The sequence below is a fragment of the Equus przewalskii genome, chromosome 20 (genome assembly GCF_037783145.1).
Source record: "Equus przewalskii isolate Varuska chromosome 20, EquPr2, whole genome shotgun sequence".
Taxonomy (NCBI): domain Eukaryota; kingdom Metazoa; phylum Chordata; class Mammalia; order Perissodactyla; family Equidae; genus Equus; species Equus przewalskii.
Window position 1 is genome coordinate 44,862,046 of NC_091850.1, and position 19,968 is coordinate 44,882,013.

Sequence of the window (19,968 nt, forward strand, 5' to 3'; positions counted from 1 at the left end):
GTCACGTATTTGGAAGGTTTTTTGAACCCTAGCTTCAAGTCTGGCACCATTACAACACTCAGACTGTACAGAAGTCAAAAAGACTGAAAATTGCAAAGGCTATGCCTTCTTTGAGTTTGAGTCTGAAGACATTGCCAAGATAGTGACTGAAACAATGACCGACTAGATTTTTGGCAAAGAATCTTCAAGTGTCAGTTTATGTCATCTGAAAAAGTACCCAAAGAAATTTTTAAAGAGTGGGATGTTCTGTTTTCAAAGACATCGTATACTATCAGTAGAATGTTATAAGAAGAAGTGGATACTTAAACAAAAGCTCAGAATGCAAAAGGAATTTAAAAACAAAGAAAAATTAAGAAGAAAATAGCTAAAGTACTAATAGATTGTAATTTTCCTATATGAGTCTTATGGAAAAAGAAAAAACTATACCTTGATCACAGATCATCAGAACTCCATGAATTGGCAGGTTTTATCAAATAAAGAAAAAGAGGTTTTAGGTACTCTAACTCTCCTAAGACAAGTATGGATAGGAAGGGCCACACAGTAGTTTGTACACCAACATTTTTGGAGAAGTGGAAATTGCTGAGTGGCTGAAATGAATAGTGATGGAGAAATAGTTTTAAAACAGCTCATATATTACGTAAAAGAAGGAATACCAGAATCTCAGAAAGATGAAGAAAAAGCCATCAATATATATTGATATATATTCTGAATATATTATGTATAATATTTCTTCTGAAGATGTGATGGTTTTATTATTAGGACTGATTCTTTACATTTTGCTAGGTGTAATGAAATGCAACCATTGGCAAGATTCTTGGGATAGAAATATGTTGTTTTGCATAACTAAGAGAAGCAATAAGTAATTTATGTTTTGCTCACCGTTACTGAAATGCAAGCACGCATACTAGCTCACAGTGGCTCCTCATGCTGCCTCTTTGTCCTGCTGGTCTCTTCTAGTTTCCTTTGCAGATTTCATAGCTGTCCTTAGTTACTCTACCTAGACAGGAAAGTCACACTGTTAACTGTAGGTTTAAGTAGCAAACCGTAGCTGCTGTTGTCATCAACATCCCCCTTGACATCTCTGCATCATATGTTAAGCCTGTTAAGCAGTGTGCATTTAACCATTAAGGGTACTTAAGAGTTCAACATCAGATGATTAATTTAGAAAGATAAATTAAGCTGGAGAGTGAGAAGGCATTTCAAATATTGCTAGAGATTCATTTATGGGTATATGACTCATTCTTACCAATACTGTCATATCCATTTTTGACGGGCTAGCGTAGATCAATAACTACCATTTTGTAACAGTTACATCAATGTGGAATCACATCCCAAGATTAAACACTGTCCAACAAATAATCTTTATCTACAATTTATTGAATTCAAGTGGGACTTAGAAATCTTGAAATAAAATAGTAGGATTTTGCTTTCTCAACTAAAGAATATAGCATAGAAAATATAACACTTAGGACTAGATTTAACAAAAAGATGCATACTCTCTTTACTGAAAATAACAGAACATTGTTGAGAGAAATAAAGAGAGAAATGAATGGAAGGAAAAATCCATGTCCAGAGATTGGAAAATGATATTCTTCAGATGTCTATTGTCCTGAAATTGATCTATAGATTCAAAGAACTGCATGGTATAATTTGAAAAGCAGATTCTAAAATTTATATGGAAATCAAAAATACCTAGGATAGCAAAAATTGCCTTGAAAGACAAGAACACAATCGCAGGACTTAAGCCCTCTGATTCAAAGACTTACCATAAAGCTACAAGAATTGAGTTAGAGTAGGTTTGGTAAGATGACAGACAAATAGATCAATGGAACAGAATAGAGAGTTTGGAAATAGACCTACATGTATATGATGAAGTGATTTTCAAGAATGATATCAAATCTAGTAAACAGGGAACGAAAATTTTTCAATAAATAACATTGGAACAACTGGATGAATATATGAAAAAGCAATTATGCTCAAATCCTTCCTCACACCATTCAAAAAATTAATTTAAGATGACAATAGGCCTAAACTTCAGAGCAAGAACTACAAAACTTCTCAGGAAAACATCAGAAAATATCTTCACAATCTTGGGATAGGCAAAGATTTCTCAGGGGCATTAAAAGCACGGACACAAAATTTAAAAATGGATAAATCAGGCTTTTTTCAAGTTTTAATATGTCTACTCTTCAAGAAACAGTAGGAGGATAATGAAAAGACAAGCCACATTTTGAGAGGAAATGTCTCTCTCTCTCTCTCTCTCCCTCTCTCTCTCTCTCTCTAATCTATCATCTATCTATCTGACAAAGGATTTGTATCCAGAAGTTATAAAGAACTCCTGTAACTCAGTAATAAAAAGTCAAACATAAATATAGACTATAGAATCTATACCCAATATAGATCCTGAAGTACTTTATAAGTAATTGCCACAATGGCGCTGCTGTTAGATGAAAGTGATGAAATGCTGAACAGGCAAGGAGCCAGGTGAAACACTAGAAGGCTACTGCAGCCATTTGAATGCCTGAAGTTATAGGTATCTTTCTTCAATTATTTTTAGAGTGTGAATGATGTCCCCAAGGACGTTAGGAATATTACAGAGCAAATATTTAGAAAACGAACCACAATCCCTCCAAGCAAAATTCTAAATTAGCCAGGAATGAAACAATAGAAAGACTTGTGAACGGAAAGCTGAGACACCTGTGTTCTAGGACGAGCAGTATTACCGCTTTACTGTGTAAATTTGGCCAAAACAAAGCTTCACTGAGACTCATGCTCTTTTTGTAAAATATGGAATTTGGCCAGTAGAACCATAGTATTCCTTCCAAATCTGAAATTCTATGATATATTCATTCATTCATTCATTTTATTTATTTATCAATCACCAACACTTGTTGGTGTCTACTATCTATATTTGCTAAGCACCATTAATATACAGCTGAATAAAATAATTTCCACACTTACTGAATCAATCCAGCTGAAAAGACACATACAAACATCTAAAGACATTTATAAACTGCTAAAGGAATTCAGATCCAAGGATCGTGCAAGCAGAAGCTTAAAGGGTTGGTATGTCCAAGAGCAGAAATGGCCCTGTGTGGAAGGACTATGGTATGTGTCAGTTCATGCGGTGCTGGAGGATCAATGGAGTGGAGGAATGACCTGGAATTATGTGGGCTATGCCAAAGCACTTGGACTTTATTCTCTAAAGTCTTTTGAAAATCTTCAATGTTTGCTTCCCTCTTCTTTTTTAAAACGAACACCTGTTTTTGAAAAATTTGTCTAGAAATAGACTAGGTTGATTATGAATTATTTTGTAGTTATTTTTAAGCCAATATATTCTTCAAAATGCTATTTTAAAATATTTTCCACAATGAATCTACCTCGTTTTGAGATATTTGTTTTCTATCCTGGAAATATCCTGGAAATATCTTCCTATCCTGTAAATATCTTTTCTACTCTTTTAAATATACATAGTGTCACTCAAAGAACACTGACACACCATTAGAAATCCAAAGTTTTTCCAGGCAATTTGACTAAAGGACATGGAGGAGAGTTAGTTTGTCTAACTAAAAGGAAAAATAAATACTGTCTTCCCTGCTGAAAGTAGCTATCACTCTCATTTCCTTCCTCCTTTGTAACACAGAAGAAGATGGGTTCAAGTAAGATAGAAACAAATTTAAAATAATAATGTTTTTCAAAAGGCATATGGTTGGATCTGCAATGAGTTTCGCACAACGAAACCTGTTCTTCTATTCCCATTTATGTTGGCAAACTTACAGTAAGTTAAACTGGCAGAAAATTCAGCAGTGTAACATTTTGAGACACCAACATAATAAATATGAATTGGCTGAATATTCAAGCCAGCTAGTTAAATCTATTCTGTTTTGATTATAGCTGAACCTCTTGAACTGTATTTCACAATATGTCATAAACTTACACGTACTCCATTTATGGACTATCTCTGTATTTAAAGACAGTGCTGAAGATAAATACTTATTTAGGTATGAATTTCAAAATATGTTATGGGAATACAATTTTAATGATCATATCGCAATCTTATAAAGTCTCATAGCAGCCCATGGCCAAATACAGGAATAAAGATACAGTCTAGTTACCAGCCAGGATTTGGTCAGAAAAATAGAAACCATACTAGGTATTTTAAGCAGGAGGGGTATAATACAGGGAATTACATTCTCACACAATTATTGCAAGATCAAGGAAGCTGAAAACAGCATCAATCAGAAAGTAGAAGAATCCTAATAAACCTCCATCAATGATCCATGCTGCCTACAGCATTGCAGAAGGACACCTGAAAGCCACTGGCAAAACCTCCTATCCGCCATCTGCAGATGCCCAGCTGCTCCTGGAGGATAATGGCTTCTCCACATCTTCCACTTCCAAATCTCACACAAATGGCTTTCGTTGGCAGAATTTAAACCAAATCCTTTTTGGCCAGTAAATCTGGTTAATGTAGCTTCCAAACTGTCAAACCCCATGTTACAAAACAGAGTTTAAAAGAACAGGGATCATATCTAGTTGGTTCTCCATACATGTGTTTAAATTTCCAAACAGCAACAATGTGATGCTTTTAACTGACCTGTTGCAACTATCCCTCAGTCTGATGAAGATGTACTCACCCTCTTCCTCAAAAGGCAAGGCATGAAAACCCAAACATCACTGTACCCATCTCTGGATATTCTTTTTTTTTTTTTTCAGCTCAATCACAATCCTATCTGATATCCTGTAGTTTAAAGACTGAACTATAGGTGTAACCAACACCAACACTCCTTATATAAACTGGTAGGAGAAGACGAAAGAGAAAACTAGTTTGGCTAATATATACATAATAGATGAAGGAAAAATACAACCACGGTTACCATAGTCCTTTGTGTGACTGATCATAAAGCCATAACTGGTTTAGAACTTATGTCTTCTATCACCCATTCCAAAGTTGCTTTGTCATTAGTCAGCATCTGTGGTGGATGTGGGCTTTTTCCTGGCAGAACAATCCTAAACTTCATTTCTGAGTGGTTCAAACCATTAGTAGTCTTGCCTCTATTGGGTAGCTGTGATTTTCCGTTAACAGTACTGGAAGTATTAAAAGGCACTCTCAGACAATCCTCTGCATTTTCTGCATACTCTTCCTCCCTAATGGTAGCATCAGCCGTATTTCCCCTTGATATCAGAGTTAGTCACCCCAGTCAGTACAGTATTATCCTTCTTTGTTGTTATTTCAATGGCATTGGGAGTCCAATGTGGTCAGGTTGTAATCTGAACTTCAACTTAAATGTGCACCCTGGTAGAAACTCTCCTTTCTTGGGAACCAAGGGCTCAGAATCTGCAGAGACCAAGGTTATGGGGACAGGAAGCATAACTTTTCACAGAAGTTTATAAAGTGAAGGATTGGGAAGAATCATGCCACCTTCCACTCCATGTTTCTCAGACCACTGATTTCCCTCTACAGTCACACACAGCATAATGACGTTTTGATCCACAATGGACTGTATATACGATGATGGTCCCATAAGATTAGTACCATATAGCCTAAGTGTGTAGTAGTCTATACCATCTAGGTTGTGTAAGTACATCCTATGACATTCGCACAATGATGAAATGCCCTAACGATGCCTTTCTCAGAACATACCTCTATCGTTAAGTGATGCATGGCTGTAAAGGAGAAAGCATCATATCGTGTTTACAGGCGTAGGCATTTGGTTTAGCTTCTGCAAAGTGTTGTTTCCCAGCCAGCATGAAACTGAGTCTTCGATAGTTTTCAATATTCAATTTTCTTAGCTTCTATTATTCTGAAATTAATTCTTTGGTCATGGGTGGTAAATTCATTACTATCATGATAGTGAGTGAAGTATCATCATCTATAAATCTAATCATAATCATAAATCATTATCATTATCATAATCATAAGTCTATAGATGATGATACAGGCAGAAGCACCGAGAGCAGGAAAGCTAATCCATAGCAAGAAGGAAATATCATTTCACAATGATGCAAACTATCATGAATCTCTATTTAAAAAAAAAAAAAGAAGGAACTATCTATTCCAGTGAGGACACATCACTACCCACTCCATGATAAAAGAGTTCCAATGTAATCAATCTGATATCAGATGGCTGGTTAGTTGCTCTGGAAAATGGCATCATATAGGGGGTTCAGTATGGGTCTCTGTTGTTGGCAGTTTGGACACTGAGCAATGATCATGGCCAGACCCTCTTTGGTTAGAGGAAGCCCATGCTTTTGATCCCAATCATAAGCTCAATCCTATTGCCATGCCTATTAAGTTCATGGGCCCACAGAGCAAGCACTGAGGTGGCTGAGAAAAGATGCTGATTGACATTCACAGTGAGTAATCTTTGATTAGCATTCCCACGAAAAACAAATATTTTTGTGCTCTCTGTTCATTCTGAGAGCTTTATTCTTAAACCTTCGTGTCACCTATCCAGTAGAATAATTCCTTGCAAACCATGTGACCAAATTGTTAGATATCACATATCACCCATGAATTAGTATGGAACTTTATCTCTGGTCACTCTCTCCTCTTGTGCACAATGAAAAACAAGATGTTTGGAGCTCTTTCCCACTGAAAGTATTTCTCTTCCTGATTGCCCTTCAGGGCACCCCCTGAGGGTGCTATGAAGCCACAGCAGTACAAATGTGACCACTACCGGCATATCTTGTGAAGCAACTTACACCAAGAGCAATTGTTTTCTTCCTCAGTCAACTGGTTAGAGGAAACTTGCCATGAGGATGTACTATGAGTTGAAGAAGAGGTATCAGTGTATTAGGAATGGTTTCTGAGAGTCTGAGTCACCTGCACATTATATTTTTCAGCCTTCGGAACCTACTGGAGGCTGATCTTGTATGGATGTCACTTCCACTTGAAGAAACGTGCTTCCATAGTGTTCCATCATTCTGTGCATTCTGTGAGATATCAAGTCATCTTGATATGCCAAATATACCATTTCACAGTCATGTGATCATGTGGTGTCCCACGATCAGGTAATTAGTCCCTACCAGGGCACAGTAGCAAACCAGGAGTTGTTTCTGAAAAGGAGAAAGTTGTGTGCAAAAGAGGGTATGGTTTTGCTCTAAAACCCTAGGGGCCTTCACAGTGAATTTCTTATGAGAGCATGCCAGTGGCTCCATATAGCATTCCCATCTGCACCACAGACAATTCAAACTCCATTGGATCTACAGGTTATAAGGTGAAGTCGGCAGAGTGGCCTGGACAAGTTGGCAGCCTTAAGGAATTCTTAGTAAATGGATCACAGCAGCACACTCAAGTATAGTATTGATTGCCTCCAAAATGCAAAGAGGCTCCCAAATATTTCATTTCTTTTTAGGGATGGGGAACAAACGTTCAGTAACTTGTCTTTCACATTGGATGTGATATCTTAATCAGCTGGACCGCTATGCCACTGAAAAACTCACCAAGGTGGCAGATCACTCAGTTTTAACAGGGTTAACCCTATGATCTATCGTACATGTGTCTCAGTAAGGCATGTAGGGTATTGTCAACATCCTGCTTGACAGATTTTACCAGCATGATATCATCAATATAGTAGACTATCAATGTTTTGTGGGACAATGACACAATCAAGGTCTCGTGGATTAGAATATGACAGATAACTAGCAAATGGACATAGCTCTGAGATAGATCAGTTAACCGCACTGCTAATCCCATAAGATGAAAGCAAATTGCCTCTAATTTTTTTATTAGGTAGTATAGATAAAAAGACATTTTCTAAATCAATAGCTAAATACCAGGTGCCATAAGTTGCTGCAATTAGAGTGAATATCTGCTTCAGTTTACAATAATCCACTCATTCTTTAAGATCCGTCAGTCTTTTCCATAGACCAATTAGGTGAATTAAGTGATGGATGTAATAAGACTCAACTCTCTGGCATTTTTCAATGCTTTGATGGTGATATTAATTTCTGCAATCTCCCCAGGGATGTGTTGTTGACTTTTGTTTACTTTTTGATAGTGGTTGTAAGCCTTCCACTTGTCACTTCCTTCCATTATAGCCCTGTCTCCATGAAGGAATTCTGTCAGTTACTATATCTAAATCAAGTATGTATTCAGGAACAGAAGAAACAACCTCTGTGGTTTTGCAGTTCCGGTGAGACCTCCTTAAGTCTCTCTGACTGGTGGGACAGAGTTGAATTTCAGTTTCCCATTTCATCTCAGTGCAATTATCCAATATATCTCCAAACGTCCAGGTAACTCCATTTATCAAGCACACAGTCACTATATTAAAAAGCCAAATGTCTTGTGAGGAAGGCTAGAATGCAGATTTACCATAAATGTGTGTGTCAGTGTCACAGAGTCTTCTCTCAAGGGAACATGGCCTTCCTTCAAACAAAGCACTCTTGGTCCTTGAATTGGTTCAGGTCTGGGAATTGAGTAGGGGGAAAGGTATCACTATCATTGTGTTGAATTAAGACCTGGATGTTTTGGATTATATATTTCAAGTAATACTCTAGCAGGCTTCCCATCTTTTTCAGTCTTACAGCCACCATAATCAGTTAGCCACTGCCAAAGAAATTTACAAATCAAACCATTCTGATTACCAGCCCATTTCAGTAACTGCCTCCACTTATTCCTGGTGTTTGAGTGCAGCCAGTGACTACTGCTACTCTGGGATGTCCTTATTTCTTTTTTAAGTATAGGGGCCCATTTCCTTGATGGTATCTTCCACCATTATCCATGATTTGTAGAAAGCTATCACTAGGAAGCCTCAAGGATGCTTTTGTTCTCCTCATCAATTTATTTTTTTCAAAATCTTTAGGAAAGAAGCAATTTCTGGACTCCCATGGGACACATGCTGAGGGTGCTGAAGAATTGATTGCATATGATAAATTCATTCCAGTGTTCCTATCTCCTAAGCCTTTGGATTCCTTCCTCACCATTGTGTCCAGGAAGTTCTAATATCTCAACTTCATTTAGTGAAGGATAACTCTGAGTCTTGATTTCAATCAACCAAACAATGAAGCTGTTAGAGTCATTCTTGGCAGTTTGAGCCACATATTAAATCCAAAAACTCTGGTGTTTGCAAGGATATCAATCAGTTTGACCTTTTTCACTGTTAGTTGCCTTAGTCCCTGGTCTTATTTGCTTAGAATACATTCATCACACATAGTCCCTGAGTTTCTCTTAACATAAATTAGCAAAAAGCTTACTCTTCCTTTGGTGTGTATGCTATCTCCTGTTGTGTCTGAATTTGTACTCAAAGCTCTGTCACTGAGCTCTAATTATGGACTACAGACAAGAAGGGATATTAGGAGTGTGCTGTGAGCAGAATCAGCGTCTCTTTGTACACGATTACTCAGGCAAAGTCATTGTAGGATCATCCAGGAAGTGGAGGAATGATTGAGGAAGTGGCTCAGCAGTGGTTGCTGCTTCTGGAAAGGGAGACTCATTGACACCAGGGGATCAAAATATTCAAAGTCATTGGAATCCATCCAAAAGTTACCATTCCAGTTCTCAGTAACCCACTCGTGCCTAATCCCTAATTTTTACATAGGAGACCTGGTAAAACTGTGAGATCGATTGATGTTTAACTTCTACAATCCATAAGATCAAATCTTGAGTCTGGATTTTGGATACCTTGGTCCTATGACTATAAGAGCTAAGAAGTGTTTTGAGGGCATTTATAGAAGCTCTCTGCTTCTGTGAACCATAAACTTGTCGATAGCTGACTCAAAGCTCTCCATTACAACAAGAAGCAACCAAGTTATTCCAAAGTTGGCATAACAATCATTTCCATTGTAACATGATATTGGAGTAGCCACTTGTCTTCCAATATCTTTCCTTTCAATAGTCACCTAGTTGCCAGTGTCTTCAGATATTACTTTAAGAAAATGTTTTGTCTCTGTATGCTGTGAACTAGCAGTAACCCATTTTTTGTTAGCAATGAGATCATTACTGCCTTCAAATTTAACCCAGTCAGATAACCAATCCCAGATTCGAATCTACGAGATTCTGTGTCTGTATCAAACTGTGGTGTCAAATTCTGTATCCAGAGCTTCAGGCAGGAAATTGGAAACCACTGTTGATATGTGTAGGCATTAGAGGCATGCACAGTCATGGGGAAGGCTGGAGGAGTGAAAATCGGGGAAGCTGCTGCTAGCAAGAGGAGATCAGAAGCGCTGGGATCCCAGAAAACAGGCACCAGATGAGTTCAGATGCCTGTAGCACTGCAGTAGGTGATTCTAAGAGGTCACAGAAGCCATCGGCAACATTGCATAGCCATTTGCCACTATAGAATGGAAGCTTCTTTTCTTCTGCCTTGCAGATGTCTCTGAGAACCTCTCAATAGCAGAATCTAAATGGAACCTTGCTGGCACGGAAGTCTGGGGCTTTCCACCCTTGCAATATGGAGAAGTGCTTAGAAGGCAGGAATGGTACTGAGTTTCAACAAAGAATGACACAATGACCATGGAGAAAAATAAGGTCCCAAGAACTGAACTTCTTTTCAGAATGTCTCAAACCAAATGAACTAATTATAACCAAACGTAAACTCAATTCTATAGTTCTAGATGGGTGAATGTGGGCAATATTCTTAATTTTTAAACTTTCATTTCCTCCTCTATAATTGGAGTTAATTATGATGAATTTTCTTAATTTTGTTGAAAAGATTTATTATGCATATAAGGAGCTTGAAACAAATGTAAGCAATCATTACTGAATAATATGATATAATAATATTTCTTTTGTTTATATTAGTGTTTTACATCTAAATGCATTTCTGTGCATATTATGTTTTGTATCTTAATAAAAAGACACAACTTTAGAGCTAAGAGTAGCTTTATTTAAATGATAAAGGCAGAAACACTTAGATATACACAGAAGAAAACTCCTGGTACAGTGAGATTAAACATCAAATCTATAACAATCTAGCTAAACTCAGGCCATCTGCCTTGCAGTATCTTATTTTATTTACAAAGACATGTTTTGTGATGATATCAGTACTATATTTTGTGCCTAGTTTATGCATTCTTGGCTAAAGTAAAATCATTAATTTTGAATGCTTTGCCTTAGAAAAATGATACCACATGGATCATGGAAACATGATTTATGTTAGTTTTAAAGCTAGAAATTAAACAGACATTAATTTTGATAACTCTAATTCAAGATGTGACGTTTATTCCAATTTAAATCTCTTAAGGGATTCATTCAAGACTTAAATGGGCAAGTCACATAGTCCCTTCAGGCAATGTTATTGAAAACAAGATTGATAAGTAAAATTTTATATTTTCTACCTCTACAAAGAAGGCCTTAACTGATGTTAAATGGTTTGCTTTATTGGGAAACTTCCCATTTTATTACCCATCTGATAATCTGAATTAGTATCATTGAGTTGTAAGCAGAACTACACGTTTTATAACTTTGTTCTCTTTTTTTTCTTGTGTTTAAAGTTTTTCTAATTATAACAATAGCCTAGAATGAAAAATGAGCAAATGTGCGCCTGTAACTAATTGCGTAATAAACTTTTACAGTCAGCTGTTTAATTATTCCCCTTTCCTATTTTAAGCTTATTATCTCTAGTTACATGCTCCACATGTTGATTAGGGAAACTATGTCAGTGTAATAGATTTTTTTTTCCTTTAAGAAAGAGGCAACAAAATACAAAAGACATTTACTGTTTTATAAAGGTGACATTTTCAGTAGAGGAGATGTTACTTATTGATGTATAAATTGCCCCTTATTATTCTGCTTCACAAATGTTGTATTCTTTCTCCAATGACATTAGCCCAGAATGTGTATTGGAAACATATCTATCAATATGAAATGCCAGATCAAGTTGTACAGAGATAAGATGTAATTCTATAGTTGGTTTGTTCCAGCATCTAATATGTTTAAAATGTATTTCATTAATGAGTTAGAAAGAGATATATACTCTTGGAGAAGAAGAGGACAGTGCTAATAACAGATGGACAAAACTCTTCATTTTAAGATAAAAGCTATCCTTAAGAAAATCAGAAGCTCTGTCCTTATACAACATAAATAGAAAATTAATGATATGGATGCATCCTGACCTAAAGGAAGGGTCCCTTGGCACTGGCAATGATTTTTCTAGTATGACTGTGCCTTGTTTCTCTAATCAGTCCGTATACTCCGGAATTATAGATACCATCTTTTTTCTACTCCTTAGTATAAACTAAATCAGAGAGCCATTCTTGAGCCAAAATACGCATTGTGCTTATCTCCAGCTCCTTACCCCTATCTGTTTAAAACTAACGAAAAAGGCAGCCTGCAAGTTAGGGTAATGTGGGCATAATTATAAAATGGCTTTCTAAAGAGGTATCTCAAAGAAGAAAGTGACAATTCTATCCCAACACCTCAACGATGATAGAGGTTGGGACTTGTATTTGTCGGGGTAACCGACCCCAACTGCCACAACAGATAAGTTTGAGGAACTTCACACATGAGAGGTTTATTTCTTTGCATACAAAAAGTCTAGCACAGGTCCAGTAGCCCATTTTGTCACTATGCCATATTGATCCTCCAAAGTCACCATGGCAAGGAAAGAGAAAGCTGGAGAATCTTGAGGGATGTAGTACAACGCTTAGAGATGGTTACACCACTTCTGTCCATATCCCAATGGCCAGAGCTGAATCTGACTGCAAAAGGAGGCTGGCAAATGTGGAGGAGCAAAGGGCTATTTGGTGATCCCAGAGAAAAACGCAGCAAACACCATTCATCAATTACCCAGTTCTCATGCCTAAGAACAAATATTGTTACAACTAGCGTGATCTCTCTCCCTCCCTCTCTCTCTCTTTTTCTCGCTCTTTCAGGTAATCGGGTATCAGATCATTATAATGCCATTTTACTGTGGGTTTACCCTTGGCAACTTGCATACCCACTAAGCCCTTTCCCCCTACCCAGGGGAGGTAGCAGGGTGGGATTCCTCAGGTGTTTCACAAACTGCCATCAGTCACTATGTTTAATTACTAGGTGTTTTCTACGTATCTGCAAACCTGGCTCTGCTGCTGCCCAGAGATGTGCTTACGCCATCATCTTCCTAGCCTAACAGTAATGCCACTGGCTCACCAGTGGTTCTGGCATAGTCTACCCACCTTCATTTCTCCACAGCTGCTAAAAAGCTCCCACTTTTTCAAGATGTCTCTGTGGCAGACGTTGAAACTGAGCTGCAGGGAGTTATCTGCGTTTTCTTCCATGGCAATAGAGCAAGAGTGTATCCCACTATAGCCTTGGCCTATTTTGATGGCTGTTTAATTTCAGGTCCCACATCTGGGCAAGAACAGGGGATAACCTCGGGCCTCTTTCTCCCTCCCTTCTGTGATGTGCGCAGTATAGTACTCGCTCTCTCACGGTCTCATAAGTCAGCCCTCCCTGCTCTCTTCCCAGTCTTAGGAGGCGGCTCAACTGCTCTCAAGAACCCAGGCTTCTTCATGTTCATTTATTATCAACCACTTCTTGCAGAATTTGACAGAAAATTTATCTCAAGTTTTGTGGATATTTCCTAGGGAATCTGCTACAATGACCACAAAAACGAAGTGCTTACTAAATTTACAGTACAGCCTGGGACTTTTACATTTGCTTGAGAGCATTAATTTCTGCCATAATAAGAGGAGGTTTTCCATCAAAGAGACTTTTGGTGATACTCAAAATGCTCTACATTTCCTTTGTTTTAGAGTCTTTTAGCTCTCTGCAGGCTAATCACACAGATGAGAGTGTGGTGAAAGGAATGTAATTGAGAAACACTCAGTTTATGAAGACCTCATCTGTAGGACTGACATTTAGTTCTTAATTTATCTCCATTACCTGGGAATTGGCCAGTCACTTTCACTAGATGGTGAAATCCTTAAGGGTAGGAATCATATCTTTATCTTTATATGACCCGACAGAACATAACATTGTTCCATGGAAATTAGGTAAAAATCATCAAAATAATTAGAAAAATAATTTCCCAACTGTTGACTATCTTCATGCCTTTTGCATTCATAAACAGACCCAGTAGCACCATGTGTGCGACAGAAAATAAATGTTTCTGACATTGAGATTAGAGGTCTTGTCTGTATTGCTTACTGTTCTATTTCTTTTACTCATGTCGGTGACTGGCATATAGTAACTCTCAGTGGTTGAATGAATAAATAAAAGGAAAAGGTTTATTATTGAATAAAGACATTAACTGCAAACATCTTATTTTGGTTGAAGAATGTTTTAACATTGCACCTATTTGCATTTCTTTGAGTTGTGCTTTACATAGTATCTTGATCCACGTTTATTTAAAAACTAAAAGTGATATATAAGTTTAAAGATTTGTATAATTATTCTAAATTGACTTTTAAGAAAACATAATTATTGATATACCATCTTTCTGTTTCTCTTCTGATTCAGATTTAAGGAGAAACTTCTCCTAAATTTTTCTTTATTTCAAACCTAAAGACATCAAGATGTCAAACAAAGGTATTGGGCTTGGCCACCCTTTAACAGGAGTAAGAAATCACTTAGTTTTCCTTACGAGAGTGATGGAGAATATGTCCAAGAAAATAATTAAGCATCTTTTCACAAATCATGTCTTGTACTTTCAAATATAATATGCAAAATCAAATATCACACACTATTTTAATCATTTTACATATTAAAAAACTAGAGCACAAGAAATTTCTGCAACTTATTCTGGCTCTGTTTCCAGGCTTCTAAACTCATTTCTTGACTCTGCCTTGGCAATCCCATAGATGAAGTCATTTGACCACCTGTTCTGATAACCCAGAACTTCCCAATGGGCATCACATTTCCAGCAGCCCCTAAGCAGTCTAGTCATGGCACAATCCAGCACCCAGCCAGAGCCTTGCATGGGATAGAAATTCAGTAAATGTCTTTTACTTGAATTGAGCTGCTGTGATTACCAAATCATTAATGACACAGAGTAATTTCTATTTTCCTTCCTTTCCCTTCTGCCCACACTTTAAACAGGGAAGAATCCAGAAAGATTATTCATTTCATCCAGACAAATATATACGTGCAAGGATCACACATATTTTAAAAATACGAAATAAAATTGAAGAGGGGGAATTAATTCCCTTTTCATCATCCAGAGATTTTTAAAGTATAATGTTTCATATTATAATGAATAACAGAATTGGTCCTAAGTGGAATTAAAACGGTTTTGATTTCAAGGAGACAAAATAGTTCTCAAATTATTTTTCTTCTGGCCTGTCAATCAACTGAAATCCAATTTATCCCACCACAGTTAATTTTTAAAATCAGGATGATAAGCAAGTGTAGATCCAGCAGTTATCTTAAACTTCTCCCTCTCCCTAACCCTGTTATCTAATCAGTCCCTAGATCCTGTAAATCCTACACCTTAATATCGCTTAAGCCTTTCCTACTGCCACTGCCTGCTCTCAGAACCTTATCACATCTCAATTCCTTTCTAACTCTTCTGCCTGAATCCAGTTTCATTTCTGTCCATTTCAGCTTCAAATCTATATCTGGAATAATTTTCCCAGAATCAGAATCAACCATGTCACTCTTCTGCTTAAAATTTCTCAGTGTCTCCAAGTGCAGTGAGCCCCTGGTAAGGTGTTCTGTCAGAGGAGATTCCATAAGCCCTGGAGAGTGGCGCTGGCTGAGGCTCTGTGGCCAGGAAGGACAAAGGCAAAATTGTTATGACGCATGAACCATCATAACTAGGGCAAAAAAACTTTCAGTGCCCTGAAACGGGATTAGCCAAATAAATTGGGCACGTCTCAAAGATGGGATACTATGCTGCCGTTGAAAATCATTTTGAAGATAAATATTTAATGACGTATGGAACTATTAAGATAATCTGGTAAAAAAACAGATTATTGCTTCAAATTATTTTCAAATTGAGTTTATGAGTTTGATCATACACAACTTGGTAATAGGTTATAGGTTTTAGAGAAAGGAGGAAAATTCATGAATTGAGCAACTAGGTGATTACAAGTGCCATTTTGCTGAGAAAGAAAAGAGAAAAATAGCAAGTTTCTAAGGAAAATGTTAAGTTCCATTACAAGGCCACTGACATTTCTTTTATAACTTTGAAGTGAGTCACAGAGAGACCATAGCTACAATACTCCCCTTTAAAGCAATTATGTCATTCAAATGGCTAAAGCCACTAGCATCTTTCAACTGCACAAGCTGGGTAGTGTTCAAACAGACTGGACCAGACTGTCTAGTTTGAGCACCAGCTCTGCTGCTTCTTAGCTTCCTGACCTTGGCCTACTTCTACTTCCTTAACTAGCCTATACCTAATTGTCCTCATCTATACAATGCAGATGATAATTGTACCTCCTTAGAGAATTACCACTGCAAGGCACTTAGACCAATGATTCTCAACAGAAGCAACTATGACCCTTAAGGTCATTTGGCAATGTCTGGGTACATTTTGGATTGTCACAACTGAGGCGGGACATGCTACTGGTATTTAGTGGGTAGAGGCCCAGGGATGTTACTAAACATCCTACAATGCACAGGACAGTCTCCCCTACTCCGTCTAATGTCAATAGTACCAAGGTTGAAAAATACTGGCTTAGACAGAACCTGTCACATAAGAAGCTCAAACAATTTTAATTATCGTTATTGTGTTCTCAGACTATGCACCTCTGGATTTTCCTTTCTCTGCTGACATTATCAAAGCAGAAGTCTTATAGTGTAAGTGCTCTCTTTGAAACAGTCTCCATTTATGGTCCGCAAAAAATTTCATTCTTCTTCCTATATATAAAGTGTACTCACTGCCACCTCCCAGGGGAGAAAACACAAAATCCACTCTTGTCCCTATATGCAACTCAATGTCCAGGATCTGTGAATAGCATGCAGTCCTATCCATCAGTCCTACCCAGATGTGGTATTGTTCGATCCTGTCCTCTCTATACTGAAGAGAAAACCACCTGCCTTCCCCACTGCATGCCCCACACCTGACACCTGACTCAGTGCTTCTCAACTCTCTGTGAGGGGGGCTGAGCTTTGCTTGCTGGTTTGTTAGTTTTTCCCCTAACCCATCATGGACTGATACTTGAGGGTTTTTAATTTAAATGAATTAGTGGAAGAAATGAAACGAGAAAGAAAAGACATACAAAATACAAGTCTTGATCTTTTATTATCAGATTCAATGGTCACAAAATTAAATTTCAATAGAGACAATGATAATACACTTAGCACAAATTAGCCAAAAAGCTTACAAAATTATACCCATTGCTTATTGAAAGTGTATTCATAGGAAGTTAATATAGATAATTACTATTAAACTGGGTATAAGTAAAACAGTGATATCTATGTTAAATATCTTTATGTAAACTTTGAATGAACACTGCACACATCAATATATAAGCTTTTAAATGTGAAAAATGAGCTTGCTTCTGGTTTGTTAATTCACATAAGCTAGGTTGGATTGACAACAACACCTCTCGAGGATAATGTGTATCTAAACTGTTACTATGATTTGTTTACCTCATAGTAGGGGAAACATTTTCACAGTGGTATGATGATAGAAGCAGAAGAAGAGCTCTTAAAGCATCTTCAGCAAGCTTAGGAAATTCATTTTTCACTTTTATCCAAAATAAAACAAGTAATGTCCTATTTTTAACATTTGTTTTCAATCCTTCATCAGTATCCAGTTCTACTAATTTATCCTATAAAGTTATAGCAAAATTTAAATTATCTTTTGATTAAAGTAATGGATTTTCTATGTATGTATTTTCTTTTAATGGAAAGCAAAAGTCAAAATCTTTCATCACTCAGGCTATTCTCAGTATGTGTCCTCTAAAGTCACTGAGGATACTGGAAATGAGAGAAGAATTGTGTGTGGCAAGATTATAGGCCAAATTTGCAAAGTCATACATCAATTGTCCACGTTCTGTTGGTGAGAATGAACCACATCAGCCACCTAGGTAAGCACTGTTAGAAAATCTCAGTTATTTAGACCCACTGTTATAAGCACTCTGATCAGGGGTAGTCCAGATGCTCTGGAGCCACGTATAGGGAGACCACTAACCCAAATAAAACAAGATGTCAGGACAGGCTTCCTAGTGGGCAGAAGAATGTGGGATGTAGTGTCGGTACCCAGTCCTCCTGTGACCCTGAGCTCTGAGATTCCATTTCCATAGTCCCAAATGCCCTCTAAGAATCAAATGATAAATGTATTTAAGAGTTCTCAAAAAGAAGGCATAAAAATATAAGGATTATTAAAAGAATGGTGTGTCAGAATGATGTCAGCATCATGGTGGAGTGAGCTATTCCCTTAGTTTCTCCCCGCTAAGTTACAACCAAGGAGATATTCATTAACAGAGGAGTCTACAATGCACAATAGGACATCTGGGAAATCCATGTAGCCATACATCTGAAGATGGTTGTACTGGATTCCTGGGAAGCAATGAAAGGAAGTGAGTAGGTCCCCTTCACCTCCCCAGTGGCAGCAATTTAGATGACAGGTCCTCACACAGCAGCAGGCATGCAACTGTAAGATGAGGTGGGGGGTAGGCAGGCCTGCACACTAATGCTTTCACTTTCAGAGTTGCAGCCTGGCCCACAAGAATGCTCCCCACCAACTGATGCAGCTTGGGCACTGCATGAGAGCTCCATCAAGTGCAGCAGCCCTGGCAAACTGCCCATGAGTGCAGAGCAGGCCCACACATGCAAAAGAAAGGGTCTCTCCCCTCCTGCCTAGCGAACCAGCTCAGCTGATCCATGGCCAAGGCAGCAATTCTGCACCACAGTGCCTGTGTGTGTATGTGTGACCCACCAAGCAGGCTGTGGCCAGTAGACAAATGCAGACAAGTTCTATCGGCACAACTTCCAGCAGATGCTGCAGGGTTAGAAAACACAGCTCCTGACCCCACCCAGAGGTGGCAGGTGGAATCTGTGACCTAATACTACCACAAATGCCTTGGAAAAAGATCAGTTCATCAAACATCATGAAAAACTACCGTAACATTTCAGAAAAGGAAAATGACAAGTCTCCAGAAAACAGTCCTGAAGTCACAGAAATTTACAATCTAAATGACAGAGAATTCAAAATAGTTGTCATGAAGAAACTCAATGAATTACAAGAAAACTCAGAAACTGACAGTTCAATGAATTCAGGAATAAAATTAATAAGAATAATGAATATTTCACCAAAGAGATTGAAACTCTAGAAAAAAACCAAGCAGAAATTCTGGAGATGAAGAACACCATGAATGAGTTAAAAAAAAAAACAACCTAGAAACCTTAAACAAACAAAGCTGACATTAAGAAGGAAAGAATTAGTGATTTAGACGACAGAAATATAGACATGCTTCAGATGGAGGAGGAAAAGGAGCTAAGACTTTAAAAAAGTTAAGAAATTATTTGAGAAATAGCCAACTCAGGAAATGCAACATAAGTATTATAGGTACTCCAAAGGGAGAAGGGAGGAAGAAAGGAGCAGAGAACTTGTTCAAAGAAATAATAACTGAGAACTTCCCAAACCTGGGGAAGAAAGTGGACTTACAAATACATGAAGTCAATAGAACTCCTAATTACATCAATGCAAAAAGACCTTCTCCAAGGCATATGGTAGTAAAACTGGCAAAAGTCAATGACAAAAAAAAATGTTAAGGGCAGCCAGGCAGAAGAGAATAATCTACAAGAAACTCTACCAGATATTCAGTGGATTTCTCAGCAGAAACTTTACAGACTAGGAGAGATTGGAATGCTATATTCAAAATACTGATGGACAAAAACTTGCAGCCAAGGATATTCTATCCAGCTAAACTATCCTTCAGACACTATGGAGAAATAAAAGCTTTCCCAGATAAACAAAAGGTGAGGGAGCTCATTGCCACTAAACCTCCTTTACAGGAAATGCTGAAGGAAATCCTGATACTTGAAACAAAAATGCAAAGATTTACAAAGCCTTAAGCAAGGATATAAATAAACAAAATCAGAAAATTGCAGCTCTGTATCAGAACAGGTTAGCAAACACTTAATTATAAGATAAA